Raw genomic sequence first — 18,706 nt, 5'->3', positions numbered from 1 at the left:
CCCTCACCTAAGGAACTTGGCTGTTTGTCTAAGCCTCCAGAGGGAGTGATCCCTGGCCCCATAATGGGCTGAAGCAGCTTCAAGTGTTATGAGGGAATGGAGATTTCAACATGTGTGATCGGGAAGCTGAATACGATCTTTGTTTGGGAAGCTAGTGGGCCTCTTTTCTTTACTATTGTGCTGTGACCAATAATTGAGTGTTTGATTTTTGTTATATCTTGAAAATTGTGGACCATGTGAAATGATGTCTTGTAAATATTCCACATGGGTATAGCCCTCTCACATCCTCAGTTCTCTCAAAGTGTTTCTGGAGGATTACAATCCCTCAATACAAACACAAGTTTCATTTTGGGGCTGACCCCAAATCATATGGACTCCTTTGAAAAGGCCACAGCCACCCCTTGGATGGGGGAATGTGAGGGAGGCTGCGTTGAGCTTTTGGTTGGTTTCATTTTGTTAGTTTTCTTTTTGGGAGGGATGGTAGAATTTCACAAAGATTTGGTGGGAGTGAGTGAGGAGAGAGGTATCCCAGGGAGGAGGAGCACTGTATACCCCACATCACCCTCTGACCTCTATAATCCCATTCAGGCTGCTATAGCAAAACACCACACACTGGGTGGCTTATAAACAAGAGATATTTATTTCTCACAGTTCCAGAGGCTCAAGGCCCAAGATCAGGTTCAGGCCTTGGGCTTCCTTCCAGGTTGCAGACTGACATCTTGTCTCCTCACATGGCAGAAAGAGGGCAAGAGAGCTCCCTGGGGTCTCTTACATAAGGGCACTAATCTTGTTCATGAGGGCTCCTCCCTCATGACCTAATCACCTCCCAAAGACCCCACCTCTAAATACCATCACTTGGGGGGTTAGCATTTCTAATATGAATTTTAGGGGACATAAACATTCAGAGCATAGCATGACCTCACTTTTTTAAATGGACTTGTAACCTGTCTCCAAAAGAGACTTGGGTAAAGGTAAGTCGTGTGTGTGTGTGTGTGTGTGTGTGTGTGTGTGTGTGTGTGTGAGAGAGAGAGAGAGATCTATGTGTTTGCTGGGGAAAGCAGTGTACGGGTGAGTGGGTATACAACATTCCCAGTCCAACGATCAGGTACCCAATAGCCCATCCATGGTAATAAATATGCCTGTTGTTTGGTTTGCCCCTTAAGTGTGGAATTCTCAGAGCCCTGCTCCTATGGAGAAGCGTAATTTCAGCTGGGATAAAGAGAGATCACAGATATCAAAAATCCAAGCAGAAGAGGGAAATCTCATGGGTGTTACAGTCTCACCCAGCCAGCAAGCAGCAGAACTTGTGTTCTCCCCACCCCATCATGATAAATGGGGACGTCCATGAGGACAGGCCACCAACATGAGGAGGTGACATGTATAACAGGCTCAATCCTGGGCATGCAGACACTCAGGCTCTGCCTTCCACAAAGTTTTGCCCATGACTATCCAACCCTCCACCTTCACTCCTCCTTCTGTTGTCATCTCAAGCATAAACATGGGCCCAGGAGACTCTCCTGCTCACTCAGAGTCTCTCTGGCAGTCTCACTTGGCAGCTGTCGTAACATCATGGACTTGCAAGGCAGAACTGACTTCCTGGGTGTGTGACCTGTATAGTCTCGCAGAACCTTGTGCTCAAAAGGGCCCTGTGCTTGGTTCAAAGCTCTGCTGTCACCATCTTGAAATGTTTAATAATTTTTTAACGAGGAGTCTTCAAATTATGTCTCCAGTCATGCTGACAGGGCCAGGAGGATGCTTCTGGCTCAGTGGCGGGCAAGGCAAGGCGGCTCCTGGTTATGTCCCAGCAGCAGAGCACCCCTGTGTCTTCTAGGTCTGCTACTCATCACCTGCCTTCCTCTCATCCCTCCAGGAAATGACCTAGAAAGACGTAGGGAAGAGAGAGCTCTGGTGTAATTTATTACTGCTTCTGGTAGGATCCAGGGGAGGGCACGGGGGAAGACTGTGAATGTTGGGACTGAATGAACTTTGATTAGGGGAGGCGACAAGAATGGCCCTCAAATAGGCCCCCAGCACAGGGGGCAAGTGCTGCTCACGGGGGCAGAGGCCAAGCCCTGGTGGGATGAACTCCTGCATGACCACCTTTATCAGTAGACTCTCTCCTTTGGCCCAGCACAGGCCTGGCTTGGATCCCAAGAGACTAGGGCATGGAGACCTCATGGGGCCCATCTTCACATGGCTTGTCTTAGGATTGGGGTGCTGCTAAGTGCAGAGCCTCTGTCTACTGTCCTGTGTGCTGTTGGCAGTACCCCAGCACATCACCCTGGTTTCATCACCCCGGAAAGGAGCAGGCTTATGTGCAAAGCTTGTGGTGGGATTCAGCATGACCTAGTCAAGGAATCGAAAGAAGGTCAGTGAGGCCGAGGTGAACAGAAAGAGAGGTGCATGGGTCCAGAAGAGCCTGAAGAAGAAAGAGGTCAGAACCCGCAAGGCCTTTGAGGATTTTAGTCTTTATCCTAAGATCAATGGAAAGCTATTGATGAGTTTTAAGCAAAGTGACAGGACCTAAATTATAGTTTAAGAAGATCACACTGAGTGCTGTATGGAGAACACGTTGAAGAGTGGCAAGAGTGGAGATGGATGACCATTGTTGGCTATTTTAGAAGTCTAAGAGAAAGACAATGGTGGCTTGGAGGCAATGTTGGAGATGGAAAAAAACTGAGAGAGAGTAAAGAGGTAAAATTATAGGTATTGACTATAATTGGATCGGGGAAGTGAGGAAGAGAAAACTTTCAAGGATTTGAATTCAGGTCTGTTAGTCTCCAAAGACTGTACTTTTAATCACTACTCTTAAGCACTTGGTTTTTCAGGTTTAAGTTCAGCTGTATATAACCAGAAACACCGAATAGCAATAGTTTAAATAAGATAACAATTTATTTTTAACTCACATTTAAAAAGTCTGAAGATGGTCAATCCATGACTAGTTTAGGGTTCTGCCACGTCAAGCACACAGGCATCTTCTATTTTCTTGCTTTGCCTTCCTTAGCACAGAGCCACCACCTCCTGGTCCAAAACTGTCAGCTTGAGCTCAGCCATTGCATCTGCATTCCAGCTAGCCGAAGAGGGGAAGAGGAAAAAGGACATGTCTCCTCCCTGTGAGGGTATTTCTTGGAAGTCACATACCAAACTTCTGATTACATCTCATTTATCAGAACTTAGTCAATGGATATACTTATCTGCATAGGAAGCTGAGAATTCTCCCCTTTATGAAGTACCAGCTTAAAACCAAGGGTTCAATTACTTAGAAGGAAGAATGGATGTCAGGGTACAACTAGCAGTCTCAACTATAACCGCTAGTCCTGAGTCTGTGCAATGCCAAATGAAATGCTAAATAATGAAAAGTCAGAAGCAGAGACTCAAATATAATGAAATAAATTTCTCTATAAAATTGAGACATAAAATGTCTCAATTTTATGCATATTTTGAAGTTCCCTTTTTGTATAGTCATTAGACTGTTTACTAGGTTAAAAATACCCACTTGAATGTAAAATGGTGCAGCCACTGTGGAAAACAGTTTGGCAGTTCCTCAAAAACTTAAACATAGAGTTACCATATGATCTTACAATTCCACTCTTAGGTATATACCCAAAAGAACTAAAAATATATGTTCATGCAAAAATGTGTAAACACACACACATTTATGGCAACATTATGCAGAGTAGTCAGAAAGTGGAAACAGCCCAAATGCCCATCAGCCGATCAATGGATAAATAAAATGTGGTATATCCATACAATGAAATATTATTCAACAATAAAAAGGAATGAAGTACTGATACATGATAGAACATGGATGAACTTTGAAAACATTGTGCTTAGTGAAAGAAGCCAAATAAAAAAGGACACACTGTATGATTCCGTTTCTATGAAATGTCCAGAATCGGCAAAGCCATAGAGACAGACAGTAGATTAGTGGTTGTCAGGAAATGGGAAGAACAAATAAGAGTCGTATTTTTGGAGTGATGAAATTGTTCTAGAGTTAGATAAAGGTGATGGTTGCACAGCACAGTGAGTACAATAAAAACGACAATAAAGATTGTATACTTTAAAGGGATAAATTTTATCACATGATATTGCTTATATGTGGAATCTGAAAAAATAATACAAATGAAATTATTTACAAAACCGAAATAGAGTCACAGATGCAGAAAACAAACTTATGGTTACTGGTGGGGGTGGGGGGAGGGATAAATGGGAGATTGGGACTGACATATACACACCACTATATATAAAATAGATAACTAATAAGAACCTACTATATAGCATGGGGAACTCTACTCAGTACTTTGTAATGGCCTATATGGGAAAAGAAACTTAAAAAGAGTGGATATATGTATGTGTATAACTGATTCACTTTGCTGTACTCCTGAAACTAACACAACATTGTAGATCAACTATACTCCAATAAAAATTTATTTAAAAAAGGATGAATTTTCTGTTATAAGAAATATACCTCAGTTTTTAAAAAAACCTCCGTCTTTAGTTCCACGTGTAGTTCATTTTTTAAACCTCCTCCCAAATCCCACAAATATATATATTTTGGTTAAAACTAATGAAATAACACTCTAATTCTGGCTTTGATTCACGTCGTCAGGATAATTGAAGCTATAGGAAGCCAGACATTTACGTTTTTGCCTGGATTTGGAAGTCTTCCTAAGGATGCCCATCACCCCACATCACTGCAGTGCTGCTGTGTAAAGGTTATCTAGGGCTGGGTAGCAAATCACATCACAACTCAGCCGCTTAAGACAACAGACTTTGGCTATATCAGAGCTTCTGGGGGTCGGGAATCTGGGAGCAGAGCTGGGGGGTTCTGGCTCATATTTTCTTGTAGGGTTTCTGTCACTCTGTCTGTCAGCCAGGGCAGCAGTCCCTGCACCCATGACTACGGCTGCAGGACATGCTTTGGAGCGCCCTCCAGTGGCCGTTGGGCAGTGGACTTCAGTGCCTCACCATGAGACTCTTCATAGGGCTACTCTCAACAGAGCTTCTTCCCAGAGTGAGTGATGAGAGAGACAGAAGACAGAGAGAGAAAGAGAAATGCCAGCTGCTGTGTCTTTTTAACCTAATCTGAGACGTGACACCCGTCACTTCTGCCATATTCCACTGGGCCAAAGACCAAGCTAGCAGAGTGTGGGTGGGCACTGCACAAGGGTGTGAACACCAGGACGCAGGGTCACTAGGGCCATCTGGGGGGCTGGCTGCTCCGGGGAGGCAGCAGCTTTCAGACTGTACGAACCCCAAACTCAGAAACTCAGTGACACTTCCCGAAGTGCCGTCACTCAGCTAGACGGAGATCCCACTTGAGTGCTGTAAGGTGAAGGCTCTGGTTCAGCAGGAGTGACACCCAGGGGTCCAGCTGTTAGTGCTGCTGCTGTGGGAGCTGCCCTGAGGACAGCCGCTGCGGGGCAAAGCGTGCCAGACCCGGCATGAGGCGTCTCTGAATCCACTCTGCCAGCTCCTCCCTCCGTGAGCTTGGACAGGCCGCTGTCCCACTCCAGGCCTCTGCCTCCTGATTTGTAAAAGAGACGGTGTGATTAGACCAGTGTTTTTCGATCTGCGATCTCTGTGCCCCCAGGAATCCAAGAAGGTACTGCCAGGTGAAGCTCTGGTTTGATCAGGCCCCATGTAAGAGTTCACTTGGTAAAAAAATAAATAAATAGGGCTTCCCTGGTGGCGCAGTGGTTGAGAATCTGCCTGCGAATGCAGGGGACACGGGTTCGAGCCCTGGTCTGGGAAGATCCCACATGCCGCGGAGCAACTAGGCCCGTGAGCCACAACTACTGAGCCTGCGCGTCTGGAGCCCGTGCTCCGCAACAAGAGAGGCCGCGATAGTGAAGAGGCCCGCGCACCGCGATGAAGAGTGGCCCCCGCTTGCCGCAACTAGAGAGAAAGTCCTCGCACAGAAACGAAGACCCAACACAGCCCAAAATAAATAAATAAATAAGAGCCTTCCCTAAATTAAAAAAAAAAAAGAAAGAAAAGCAGCTTCATTATAAAAAAAATAATAACAATAAAATAAATAAATAAAAGTACAATGAAAGGAACGCAAGTATAAAAAGAACGAAGTGGGCTTGAAAGCCACCGTACTCTATGATGTTTGAGCCCCCTGTGCCTTCACTTTTGAATGTCCTGATCTCGGAATCAGCAAAGCCTTCACTACAGGATCACCCTCAGTCACGCTAAAGGTATGCAAAGAATGTGCAGTTTTGTTCCATCCCGGGGTTGGCTAACCAGAGGGAAATTGCCCTTGTATCAGATGTCACAGTAATTGTCATTCAGTCGTTTTCTTGTTGCCTGGAGGGGGAGTAATCATAAGGAAAGGGCGGTGTTGAGAAGGGGCCAACATATCTGCATGGAAAGAGAAAGATCAGTCATGGGATTTGGAAGCCCGAGCACCGGAAGGAGCGCAGGGGGAGAGCGTGGGTTTGAGAAAGGGCTGCACCTGGAGTCCTCTGAGCTCTGCTCTCCTCACTGTGATCACCTCAAGCGTGGCCAAGACGAGCAAATGAAGTCGTGGCTCACTTGGAAAGTGTGTAAACAGGTAGTGCCCCAGCTGAGGGAGGCTGTAATAGGATAGGGGTGGTGGTGCCACAGGGGAGAGGGCAGGAGGGTTCCCCGGAATGGTGGCAGCCTCCACCCACTCCCTCTCCACATGGGAATGCAGACTCAGGGTTGCAGATCTTCACATTTTCCATGAGAAGCCAGAAATCCAGGTTTTCATGTGAAATTTTCCAATTTTAAAACTTGCCAAACAAAACTTTTCACTGCACCAGACCTGATCCATTGGTCCAGTCTGCAACCCCTGAATTCCAAACGAATGACTCCATTTTAATTAAAAACACCGGGAATATTGGATTAAAATTTCCATTCTCCTTCTGAGAATTTGGAGGCACATGATTCAACTACCAAGTCCCTACTGTGTGCCAGGCACAGAGAGGATTCTAGAATGTTCTCATTTTCTCATCACCTCTCTGACCACAGAGCCCACTTTCTCCCTTGTTCCATCTGTTGCAGGAAGGGAGACCCCTTCCAGGTCCCGAGAGTGGGCTCTTGTCTAACACTTGGAAATGAATTGTCCGAAAAGACACACGTGCTGACAAAGCAGGAGACTTTATTGGGAAGGGGCGCCCGGGCGGAGGGCAGGAGGGTAAGGGAACCCAGGAGGACTGCTCTGCCACGTGGCTCACAGTCTCGGGTTTTATGGTGATGGGGTTAGTTTCCGGGTTATCTCTGGCCAATCATTCTGACACAGGCTCCTTCCTGGTGGCGTGCATTGCTCAGCCAAGATGGATTCCAGCGAGGAGGATTCTGGGAGGTTGGTAGGACACATGGACTGGCGTCTCCTCTCTCCTTTGACCTTTCCTGAATTCTTCTGGTTGGTGGTAGCTTTTTAGTTCCACGTTCCTTACCAGCAACTTCTGTTGTAAGAGAATTCATGCAAGTGGTTACTATTGGGGCTGGCCAGGGAGCGTGGTTTTGGTCAGTGTCTCCCCTAACACATCCATTAAGTTTTCCATACATGGGAAAGTGGGGAAAATGGAAATAGAAGGGAAGGAGAACCGAAGCCTGGAAGAAAAATTTGGCCAAAGTCTCATTCCACAAGTGGGGGTAAAATTATGCCCCCTAAGTCACCATCTCTGTTCCCTCAGAAACTAGCCCACCTCTCATTACGTATTTATCAAAAGATTCAATAACGATTATAGCATACATCGATGGATCACCCACCATGTGCCTGCCCAGTGGGGGCATTATCGTATTACCATGCATTTTATTCCTCATAACAGGACCCCTTTGTGTAAGATGAGGAAAACAAAGCCTTAAAGAGACTAAGTTACTGGCTGGAGTTCACAGAGCTCTCAAGCTGTGGGGCTGGTATTTAAATCCAGATGTGCTGACGCCAGAGCACACATTTTAAACATTATACCGAATGAATGAATGAATGAGTGAGTGAATAAGTGAGTGAGTGAGGCCCTCATCCCTTACCCTCCAGCCCCTCCCTGCCTCCCAACTCCTGCACTGGTTCTGAGACTTAAAGACCTGAGTGACATATTTTCAGGTTTCCCAGAGGAATCTTGGGGCCACCAGTTCCCTTAGTGGCTCAGGAGGCTCCTACCTGGCACGGCCTCCCAGGAGCGGTCAGTGTTAAACAGGAGCTCAGCCCCCTTCCTGTCACGCTGATACACTTGGCATCATTTGCCTTTTAAACGTGGTGAAAGGGAAAGATTCAAGAAAGCTGCAGGTTTTATGCATCAAGGAGGGGTATTATTTACCAGCGCACTAGTTTCTGTTATTTTTTTCTGTACCTTAGTGTATAATCAGAGCTCATAAATGTGCTACTGTGTGGGAGGTCTACATTTCCTCCCGATTAAGCGTCCCCAGATGTTCACAGATCCTGACAATTTGTGCCTCCCTGCCTGCTTCAGCTCACCTTCCAGCCTCACGCTTCCGCTTTGCTCCAGCCCAGGAGATCGGAACATCGCGCCCTGCGGTTGCCTAATCAGTCAGCATTCCCCAGTACTGCAATTCGACCTCTGCCTGTGTCTGTTTCTTCCTTGATGTGGTTGAGCGTCTACTGTCTGCTGTGACTCAGAAATCTCTCCTTCATTAGAACCTGACTCCCAAAGGCAGCTGGATTTCCTTGCTGCTTTTGGAGAGCACTAATAGGACTCCCTCGGTGCAACCACAGAAGTCCCTATGTGATACATGCTGTCCTGATGGCTAGACAAGGGATCAGCAAACATTTCTCTACACCGCAGTTAGCAAACTCGCAATTTCAGGGGCTGTTGGGATGAAACCAGGAAATACTGTGGTCCTTAAGATAGGCCCAATGGTCTATTTTTGCGAAGTATCATACCCAAAGGATACTAGGGCTAACCCAAATAGGGGCCTCTCTGTTTTCCCCCAAATCCACCCAAGACAAGCTCCATGGGCTTAATGGCTCTGTCCCAAGGGCTTTGGCCTTTATTCCCCAGGAAAAGACAATGAAAGGATCTTAGAATGACATAAGACTTGGAATCTGCAGAACAGGGGTCACATTCTTGCTCTGCTATGTATTGGTTCTGGGATCTAAATAAAATCACTGAATTTGGGGTTTGTTTTCCTCACCTATAAAAATGAAAGTAATAAGGACAAAAATTGCCTCACAAAATTATTGTGAGAATTACATAAATTGGCATCTGTGAATGTACTTGGAACAGAGTAGGATTTTTACCAAATGTTAAATGAATTTCTTTAATGAAAGAATAAAGGTGTCCCCTTTCATTTTCCCTTCTCACCATTGAGGTGAAAGAAATATCATTACCTCCAGTGAGGAGCTCTGCACCCAGACCTGAGACCACTTCTCTCTCAGCATGATGGTGCGGTTCGGTCAATCCTAGTCCTGGTTTCTTCTCTCTAGCTGGCCAAGAAGTCTGGTGTCACATTTTACCTCTACTCTTTTACTTAATTTTTTTTATTATGAAAAATTTTACGTCTGCAGAAGAGTGAAAAGAACAATATAATGAACAATCTACCACCTAGTTAGCATTTTGCCATATTATATATTATACATATTATATATTTTACATATTATGTTATATATGTGTGTATATGTATATATATATATATTTGCTGAACTACTGCAGAGAAAATGACTCTTCATCCCAAAATATTTCAACAGGCATTTCCAAGAGAAGTCATTCTTTCATAACTAAATTAACATTATACACTAACCAAATTAACAATTTCCTAATATCATCTAATACCGACTTTATGTCAAATTTTCCCAAATTATTTCCAAAATAGATCTTGTAACTTTTTTTGGAATAGGTATCCAATCAAAGATGCATTTGGTTGTTATGTCTCTTAAATTTTTAAAAATCTAAAACAGACTGCTTTCCACCCACCCCCACTCCCAGCTTGCCTGCCACACACACACACTTTCTGTCTCCTGTGATGCTAATTTTTTTTAAATTAGGGTATAGTTGTTTTACAATGTTGTATTAGTTTCTACTGTACAGTGAAGTGAATCAGCCATGTATATACATATATCCCCTCGTTTTGGGATTTCCTTCCCATTTAGGTCACACAGAGCGCTACGTAGAGTTCCCTGTGCTGTACAGCAGGTTCTCATTAGTTATCTATTTTATACATATTAGCATATATATGTCAATCCCAATCATGATGCTAAATTTGATTCCAGGGCTAAGATGGTGATCAGCCAGACCTCCATGTTTTTATGGTAGAGTGCTCTCCTTTGAGATTAGCAAGGTATGGGGGTGAAGGGGAGGAGGGGCGGGGAGGAGGAGAGTTGGCTATTCTCTTTCCATTCCCCAGTTCCATTTGCTCCTCTGGTGCTAAGGAATAAAGAACATTCCTGGTTCTTCAGGAACAACCGTTGGTTCTGAAAAAAAAATGTACCTCTAGGTGACTTTGACCAAAATAGAAGTTCAGGGAAGGGAGTAATTGCTACCCTAGGGAGATGATAGGAATATTCATTCATTAGATGGCATCTGAGTCAGCTCTTGAAGACTGGATTGGCAGATGTGGAGAAGTGTGTGAAGGGTGTCTGGCAAAGGGAACAGCATGAGTGAGGACATAGAGGAGGGAAAGTCTGGAGTGGTGTGTACAAGGAACAGTGAGCCATTTACTTTAAATAGAGGGTGGGCTAGCCCTACTGATACTACCCACAGTGGTGGAAAATACATACAAAAGGACCCAATTGTTGTCAACCGTGGATACCCTCAGGGGTCCAGAGGTCAGAACAAGCATTGCTTTGCTGTCCCCCTTGAGTCAGAAGTAAGGCTTACTGTACTTTGCAAGGGTGCAGGGGAGCTCTTTCCCCTTGGGTCTTCCTCCTTGCTGTTCTACTCTTTATCCCCATGGTCTTGGCTCCACGTTATTGCCTCATTCTTTACCTCTGCAGCCAAGCCCCACATCTCCTAGATCTATGCTATCTCCAGATAGCTTAAAGGAGGCAATCCAGTCTCTCCTGCTAGATTGATTGCCTCTCATGACTTTAATACTTTATTATGATAAAATACACTAAAAACAAGGATGCTGAGAGTCACAGGGGTGTCAGGAACAAAGAACCCTCTACTGATGAGTGAGTCAGGCAGAATCTCCAAGTGATAGGAAGTAGGGTTGGAAGGGTTGGTTGGGATTTGGTCATCAATGGTTTCTGAGCAAGGAAAGGACCAGATCAGAACTCCTGAAATGTATCAGTCTTGCAGTGGTGCATAAGTGCATAAAATGGCTTGGTGAGGAGAAGTGACCTGAGGAGGGGAGATTCGGGTAGAGACATCAGCTGGCAGGTGGCAGGTGACTCTAGAAGCATAGATATCACTGTGCAGAGAGAGAATGTTGAGATATAGGAAAACAGCACCAAGGATGACTCCTCAGGGGACACCCAAGGGCTGGGAGGTAAAAAGAAGCACCTGAGTAGAAGACAGAAAAGACTCATCCTGAGAGGGAAGAGGTAAACCAACCCATCCCTGTATAACACAAGCAAGTGAAGACATTGCCTGCAAGGAAGGAGTGGTAATAGTATTCGGTGCCGAACTATCAATACTTTCACAGAGATAAGAACTGAGCAAGAGACTTTGAATTGGGTGGACATGTTTCTCCTCCAGCCCTACCACTTGCTCGTCTGCATCCATCTCCCTTTCCTGTGGTCCTCCTCTGCCATCCATAGCTCATCTCTCCTCTGAACTCTGGGACCATCTCTTTCTTCCTTCATGTTCCATCAGTCCCTCCTCTCCCTCTCACCCTGCTCAGCCAAGAAGAGGCTCAAAACTCTTCTATCTTAAAAACACAAACCAACCAACCTTCCTCAATCTCATATCTACCTCCAAATCTTGCCCTTTTTCTCTATCATTCCACATTTAACTCTGGGAGGAAGTTATCTTAGCTGCATCCGTTTGTCACCTTTTACTCATTCCTTACTGCTGCCCAACCTCCCTTCACCAAAATGTTCTCATTATGATCACTGATGTCCATACAGTTAAATCCAATGGACAATGTTCAGTCTATATCTTATCTTGACTTTGTGAGTCATTGATAATATTAATTACTTTCTTTTTCTTGCAGTCTCCTCTTGCCTTGCCTCTGAACACCACTTATTCCTGTTTCCTCTCATGCCTCTCTATCCGTTCCCCCTCAGTCTCCTCTGCTCAGGCTGTACACACCCTTGGACACCCTCGGGAAGGCCCGTGGTGACCACTACCATTTTTATTCTGATGAGTGCCAGATCTGTGTCTCCAGCCCAGACTTCTTCTTTGAGCTCCAGAACCATATATGGTAACTAACTGTCTACCAGAGAACTCAATTTTTATTCAACAAATCCTTATATACTCTGTAGCAGGTACTGCTCTAAACACTTTATGAAATATTAGCTTATCCACTGCCCCATCCCAAATTGAAAACCACCATGACCAGAACTGAACTCATCACCTTTCCACCCAGCCTCCTCCTGTTCCCCCTGTGAAGCTGGCCTTGTAGAAGGGCATCCACCATTCACACAGCTGCTCCAGCCAGGAATTACTGGCTCCTCCTAGGCGTACCTCTCCCTCACCACCCAATCCTTGCCCTTTCCCTCCAAATACAACTAGTCTTCAAGACTGGCTGATCCCACCGCTTTATCACCTCCCACTGCCACTGCTTTAATTCAGGCCTTCATCACTTGTGACCTGGATCATCTAGAGACTCTCCTGCCTCTGGTCTGACCCCTCTCAAATCCACTCTCCATGATGCTTTCCAAATAATTTCTTCTAACATACAGTTTGAGCCTGTCTCCACCTCTGCCTTCATGTTTAAGTCCTTCCATTTTGCTTCAAGATTTAAAGAGGAATAAAATTCTGAGACCCAGGAAATAAGGTTAGGAGGTCCAGGTGGGCTCCGGGATGGCTAGCTGTCTCATGCCTCTGAATATTCTTGCTATGCCCTTCCCCTCTTCTCTCTATAACCATCATACACTCCTCCATACGTGACTTTTGCTCTCAGAAGACTTTCTTATTCTGATTTAAACCCCCTTTCTTGGTGTTCCCATAGCATACTTTGCATATATCTGCTGTTGTACATATCATTCTGTCTTTTATTTGTGGTCTCATCATTGACTGTAAACTTCTTAAGAGGAGAGATTAAACATTATTAAACTGTGACTCCCCAGTATTCAAAAAGCTTCTCTTGGATGAATGAACAAATAAATGAATGAATAGTAATAACTGAGTAGCATTATAATTAAATATTTAAGGATGTGGGGTTTTAGATCAATCTAGTTCAGTTCAATCCCAGTTCAATTATCATTTACAAGATCTATGACTTTGGGCAAATTTCTTAATACCCGGCACCTTGATTTCCTCTTCTATACAGTTAAGATTAATGAGAGAACTCCATCGGTTCAATGTGATAATTAAATGAGATTATCTACATAAATCAAGTAGCAAAATACCTAGCTCACAGTAATGCTTAATAAATGTTTGCTATTATTACCATCTTTAAATTAGGAAATCAATTACTTTTGAGGTGATTGGAAGTAATTTTTTACATGTAGATGGAATATCCTCCCTGAAATGTTTAAAATTAATTTTCATACTTTTTACTAATTATTGTTACTGTTGTTAATTCGCAGAGTTAAAACTTAGTTTATAGCTAGGAAAAGTTCAGCCCAGCCCCTGGCATATCATCAAAACTTCCCCCAAAAAGGAGCTGAATTCATGAGATGATCCCTACCCTGTTGAAGGTCCCAGAGTCAAATGGCTAGGGAATATAATCTTTCATTCCAGGAACTAGGGAATGTTGCCACTCACTTATGCTTTAAGCAATTTCCTGACTCAGAAGCCAGATGATCAAGATATACATTTACCAGCACCCCAGAGACCCACTAACTGTTTGTCCCCAGCACATTTCAGAGACAGTCCTTTCTTTCACTGGTTGGAAAGGGCATAGGGATGCAAAGGTATTTTCATATTTGTAAAAGCAATACTATGGATGCTTCAGAACACTTAAATAGAGCAGAGTTAACTCTAAGACTAACACAAATAGTTTCTGACCTAGCCACGGATTTGGAATATCCAAGTAAGGAATACCCATCTTGAGCAAAAAGGAAAACCGACTATAGAATTTTGAAAGCCTGTCTTGGTAACTGAGAGCTCATTTCAACAACTGATTAAACAATACCACAAACTTAATTGACAAACCACTCATCAGCTCAATTTCTTCTATTAATACCCTTTTACCTGAATGTACATTTACAGTTGGAGCCAGTCCAGCTGCTGCTGCCACCAGATGGTTTATAGATGCATGTTGAGACGCATCTGAAAAGTAACATCTGGAAGTCTTCGAATCACATTCTTCTTGCTAAAATATCCCTGGGGGAAAAGGGGCCTCAAAGAGAGGAAAATCCAAACTTTTAATGTATATTGTGAAAGATGTGAGATGTTAAAGTTTTTCTGTCTTAATTAAAAGTTCCAGAGAACAAAACAGAAATTGATCTAAAATTCTAATTGGAAAAGCATTAACACTATCGATAAAGGAGTATCACCTTTCAAATTGTATTATGATGTCATTTATGAGAGCTCATCTTTATTACAAGTTTATGAAAATGCCCAACCACTCATAAGGTCTGCACTCAAAACCATTTGTCCAACCGTGGTGACAGATTTGCACTGACCCTCTACATGCACATTTGCTCCAAGGGGCCTGGAGCAAAAAACTTCCCTGGGTTGTTCCCAGGTTTAATGAGATAATGAATGTGAAAGTGCTTTGTAGAATGAAGAACACTTTGTAAACTGTAAAGGGCTATGTTAACACAAGATTAGTCACTGTTAAAGACAAACTGTTTGACAGAACTCATAGTACAGCAAATAATGGTGGGTAGAGCAAAGAAAAATGATTAGCTCAGGCAGATACAAAACCACAACTAAGTCTTTATTTTCAGACCAGTGATCAAACCACCACAATTAAAGGGTCGGCTTGCATTACAGACCTGGGGTGGGGATGCGGAGGCCGTTCTTGTTTTTTTTCCTAACTTTGAAAATACCCTATATAGAATATTATCCTAATTTGGGACTTCCTTCCCTACCTGTGATTTCAGACTTTCTGGGGCCACAGGGTTATTATCAAGTATCCATGGATCCTTATGCTGAGCCAGCCCTGAGAGCAGTCTGGACAATGTGTACTCACTAGGCACCGGTAAATATTTATTAAATGAATGAATGAACCACCTCACTCATTTACATACTAGTGTATTTCAAATTATGTAAATACCATTGTATTTAGATTATCTATGGCTGCATAACAAACTACTCCAAAACTTAATGGCTTAAAACAACAATGAAGGGGCTTCCCTGGCGGCGCAGTGGTTGAGAATCTGCCTGCCAATGCAGGGGACAAGGGTTCAAGCCCTGGTCTGGGAAGATCCCACATGCCGCGGAGCAACTGGGCCCGTGAGCCACAACTACTGAGCCTGCGCATCTGGAGCCTGTGCTCCGCAGCAAGAGAGGCCGCGATAGTGAGAGGCCCGCGCACCGCGATGAAGAGTGGCCCCCGCTTGCCGCAACTAGAGAAAGCCCTCGCACAGAAACAAAGACCCAACACAGCCAAAAATAAATAAATAAATAAATAAACAAATAAATAAATAACCCAAAAAGTAAAAAAAAAAACAACAATGATCTTGTCATTTCTCATGATTCTGTTGGTTGCCTGGGTTGTCCTGCTGGTTCTACCTGGGATCATTCATGTGGCTGCATTCAGCCGGCAATCAGCTGGTGACTGGACTGATAGCTCAGCTGGGACAGGTGGGCCTCTCTTTCCCCTTGTGAGGCTAGACCAGCTCCCTCACATGACGGCAGCTAGGTTCCAAGAAGGCAAACCCCAGAGGGCAAGCACTTACCAAGCTATTGCTGTGTCAAGTTTATTGATGTCCCGTTGGCCAAGCAGGTCACTCCATCCAGAGTCAACGTGGCAGGAAACTAAACCAGGAGGTTGATTTTTTTTGGACCAATAGTGTGACAATCTATAACAGTGTGATTAATTAATTGCAAATTCAGAGTTACTGAATTCGTAAGAGCTTTTGGTCATAATGTTCTCTCAAGCATCAGAATGTTCATTAAAGTTCAGACATTCCTGTGAGGCTCCACTAAATTGTTTGGCAGTTTCAAGGGATCCTTGTAGTCAAAAGAGATGGAAGGAATTTAAAGTATTTGATCTTATTGATATATTTGGGATGAGATTTGAGGTATTTGGAAAATGTTGCTTTAATATTTATTATGTTCTCCACCATATTAGGACGATGAGTGCTAACTGAAGAATGTTTAAAAAGTTAATACATCACTGTACTTTTGCTAGAGAAATAAGATGGGGTGTTTGTTCTTTCTCATCCAGGGCAGAGCACGCCACCCTGAACGCCTCAGGCCCACCCCTGGCTCCTATGACTTTAATGTGGCAGAAATCAAGGATAAAGTACCAAAAGTCAACTTTTGCAAAAAAAAAAAAAAAAAAAAGCAACATTGTAAAAAGCTGGCAACTGACAAATATAAACCTTCTACTTTTGCATACTAGTTCTATAGTGCCAGCCAATAACTATAAAGTGAGAAAGGCATCAAACAGTAATAGGAGAGAAGGCAGGGGAAATGGCAGGTGAGTGAATGTGCCCATTGACAGAGAATCTAGTGGTCATCCCGTTCAGAGGGGTGAAATCAGAAGTGGGAACTTAAGTGTCTTGGTGAGTTGGATATTTTCCTTGGTGATAATGAGTCTGTGCTTTCTTTGGGCAATCAATCAACTAGCGATGTCGAGAGATCCGAAAGGAGACCAGTTCCCTTCCAGGGGAGCCTTCCTACAAGGATACTCGCTACACGTGTGGTCAGAAGGCAACGCGTTGGCTTGTGGCCCAACTGCAGGCAGCAGTGCTCTGGTTGACCGCAAGGGGCTGCATTTGGGCACATGGCCACCAGAGTGGCGTAAGTTGTTCACCCCATCTTTATTGGCACCTTCCTGGCCCCACCCACACAGTTTTCTATGTGATCCTGATGTTCCTCTTAAGACCTTTCTAGCAGACCATTTTCCCAGTTTCTCCTCTGTGGCTCAACACTCCTCTCTAGTTTCCTCTTTGTTTACTTGTTCTTTCCATTAATTTACTCAACATGTCTTGAATGGCAGCTGTGTTCAAGGTTCTCAGTGAGGTCCTGGAGCTACACAGGGCAAATACAGTTGGTTAAGGAAGACATATCCCCAAATAGCCTCCAAAAAGCAGGAAGTGATAGTAAATGTCACACGTGGTAGAATAAAGGGTCAGAGGAAGGAACTGATCTTTTACCTCCATGACCACTGCTTCTCAGCTTTCTTCACGGCCCCTTTTCCTCTTTGCCAGGATTCACTTTCCAGCCGCTTCTGTCTCCCTCACCATCCACCCAGCCGCTCTGGCTTTGATACCTCGTCCCAGCCCTGATCATTCTCCTTAAATCCCAACCACTCTTTCCTCTCTCTATTAGATGTTGTCATTGAAGGATTCTGGGTCTTCAGTCAGGCAGCATGGCTAAGACTGAACTTATTCTTCTGGGACCTACTGTCACTCCTATATTCCCAGACTCTACAATGGCTACATGTAACCTACAAGAAACCTTAAGTAGTCTTGGACATATCCTATTTCTGGGTTTCTGAATCTACCTTGCCAAGTACTAGTGGGTTTTACCTTCGTTTTACCTGGGAAATGCCTCATCTCATCCTCTTCCTATTAATTCCCAGGACCAGCACACCAACCTACTAACTGGACTCACACCTCCATCTCTTTCTTCTCTAAACTATCCTCCAGGGACTTCCCTGGTGGCACAGTGGTTAAGAATCCACCTGCCAATGCAGGGGACACAGGTTCGATCCCTGGTCCAGGAAGATCTCACATGCTGCAGAGCAACAAGCCTGTACACCACAACTACTGAGTATGCACTCTAGAGCCCTCAAGCAACAACTACTGAGCCTGCGTGCCACAACTACTGAAGCCCGTGCGCCTATAGCTTGGGCTCTGCAACAAGAGAAGCCACAGCAATGAGAAGCCCGTGCACCACAACGAAGAGTAGCCCCCGCTCGCCTCAAGTAGAGAAAGCCCGTGCACAGCGACGAAGACCCAAGGCAGCCAAAAAAAAAAAAGTAAAATAAAAAGCATAGGCTCAAGGGCCAGCCTGATAAACTATCCTCCACTGAGACCAGGGTGATTTTTTTTTTTAATATATAAAGTGATCATGTCACTTCAGTGCTTCAGAACTTTATCATTGTACACAGAGTAAATTTTTTGGCATGGCATAGAAGACTGTCCGAATGTGATCTCATTTCCAATATGTTAATACTTCCCCTCCACCCCTACACCCTGCCTGCACTACACACACACACACACACACACACACACACACACACAGATACTTTTAACTCCTTCAAAAAGCTCCTAGGGAAAAAAGGCATGAAAGTCTCAAAAATAAAGAAAAGCGATTAGTAGAGTACCTTCTGTGAAACGCTGGCCTTGCCTCGTGTGATTGTCAGGGACTGTCTAACTCTATAGGGGCTGTGCGCCTCTGATTGCCTTTGGTGGACGAGGCTGTTTCACAACTCTAGAATTAGAAGTTAAGTTGCGGAAAATGGATGGTAATGCAGATGTCTTCTTCCACAACAGGGCAAATGATTCCTTTTCATAACTATGCAAATAAATTTTGTCTCACAGAGA

General features: G+C 44.2%; 1 long non-coding RNA gene across 4 annotated transcripts; it reads right to left on the bottom strand.

Moving 5' to 3' along the window:
* Positions 1-1,013: 1,013 nt before the first annotated feature.
* Positions 1,014-18,144, bottom strand: LOC309660231. Of its 4 annotated transcripts, none has more exons than XR_014263289.1 (3): positions 6,106-18,144; positions 2,907-5,527; positions 1,014-1,878 (listed from the first exon to the last, which is right to left on the bottom strand). It is a non-coding gene; the product is annotated as an uncharacterized lncRNA (long non-coding RNA). The 4 variants fall into 4 exon arrangements; XR_014263290.1 differs by having other exon boundaries at positions 1,014-5,527; positions 6,106-7,436; positions 9,320-18,144; XR_014263291.1 differs by having other exon boundaries at positions 1,014-5,527; positions 6,106-9,415; positions 14,232-18,144.
* Between the last annotated feature and the right edge of the window lie 562 nt (positions 18,145-18,706).

The sequence above is a fragment of the Balaenoptera physalus genome (assembly GCF_965194825.1).
Source record: "Balaenoptera physalus genome assembly, chromosome: 1".
Taxonomy (NCBI): domain Eukaryota; kingdom Metazoa; phylum Chordata; class Mammalia; order Artiodactyla; family Balaenopteridae; genus Balaenoptera; species Balaenoptera physalus.
The sequence above is the reverse complement of the archived record's forward strand: the minus strand, read 5'-3'. Positions and strand labels throughout refer to the sequence as shown.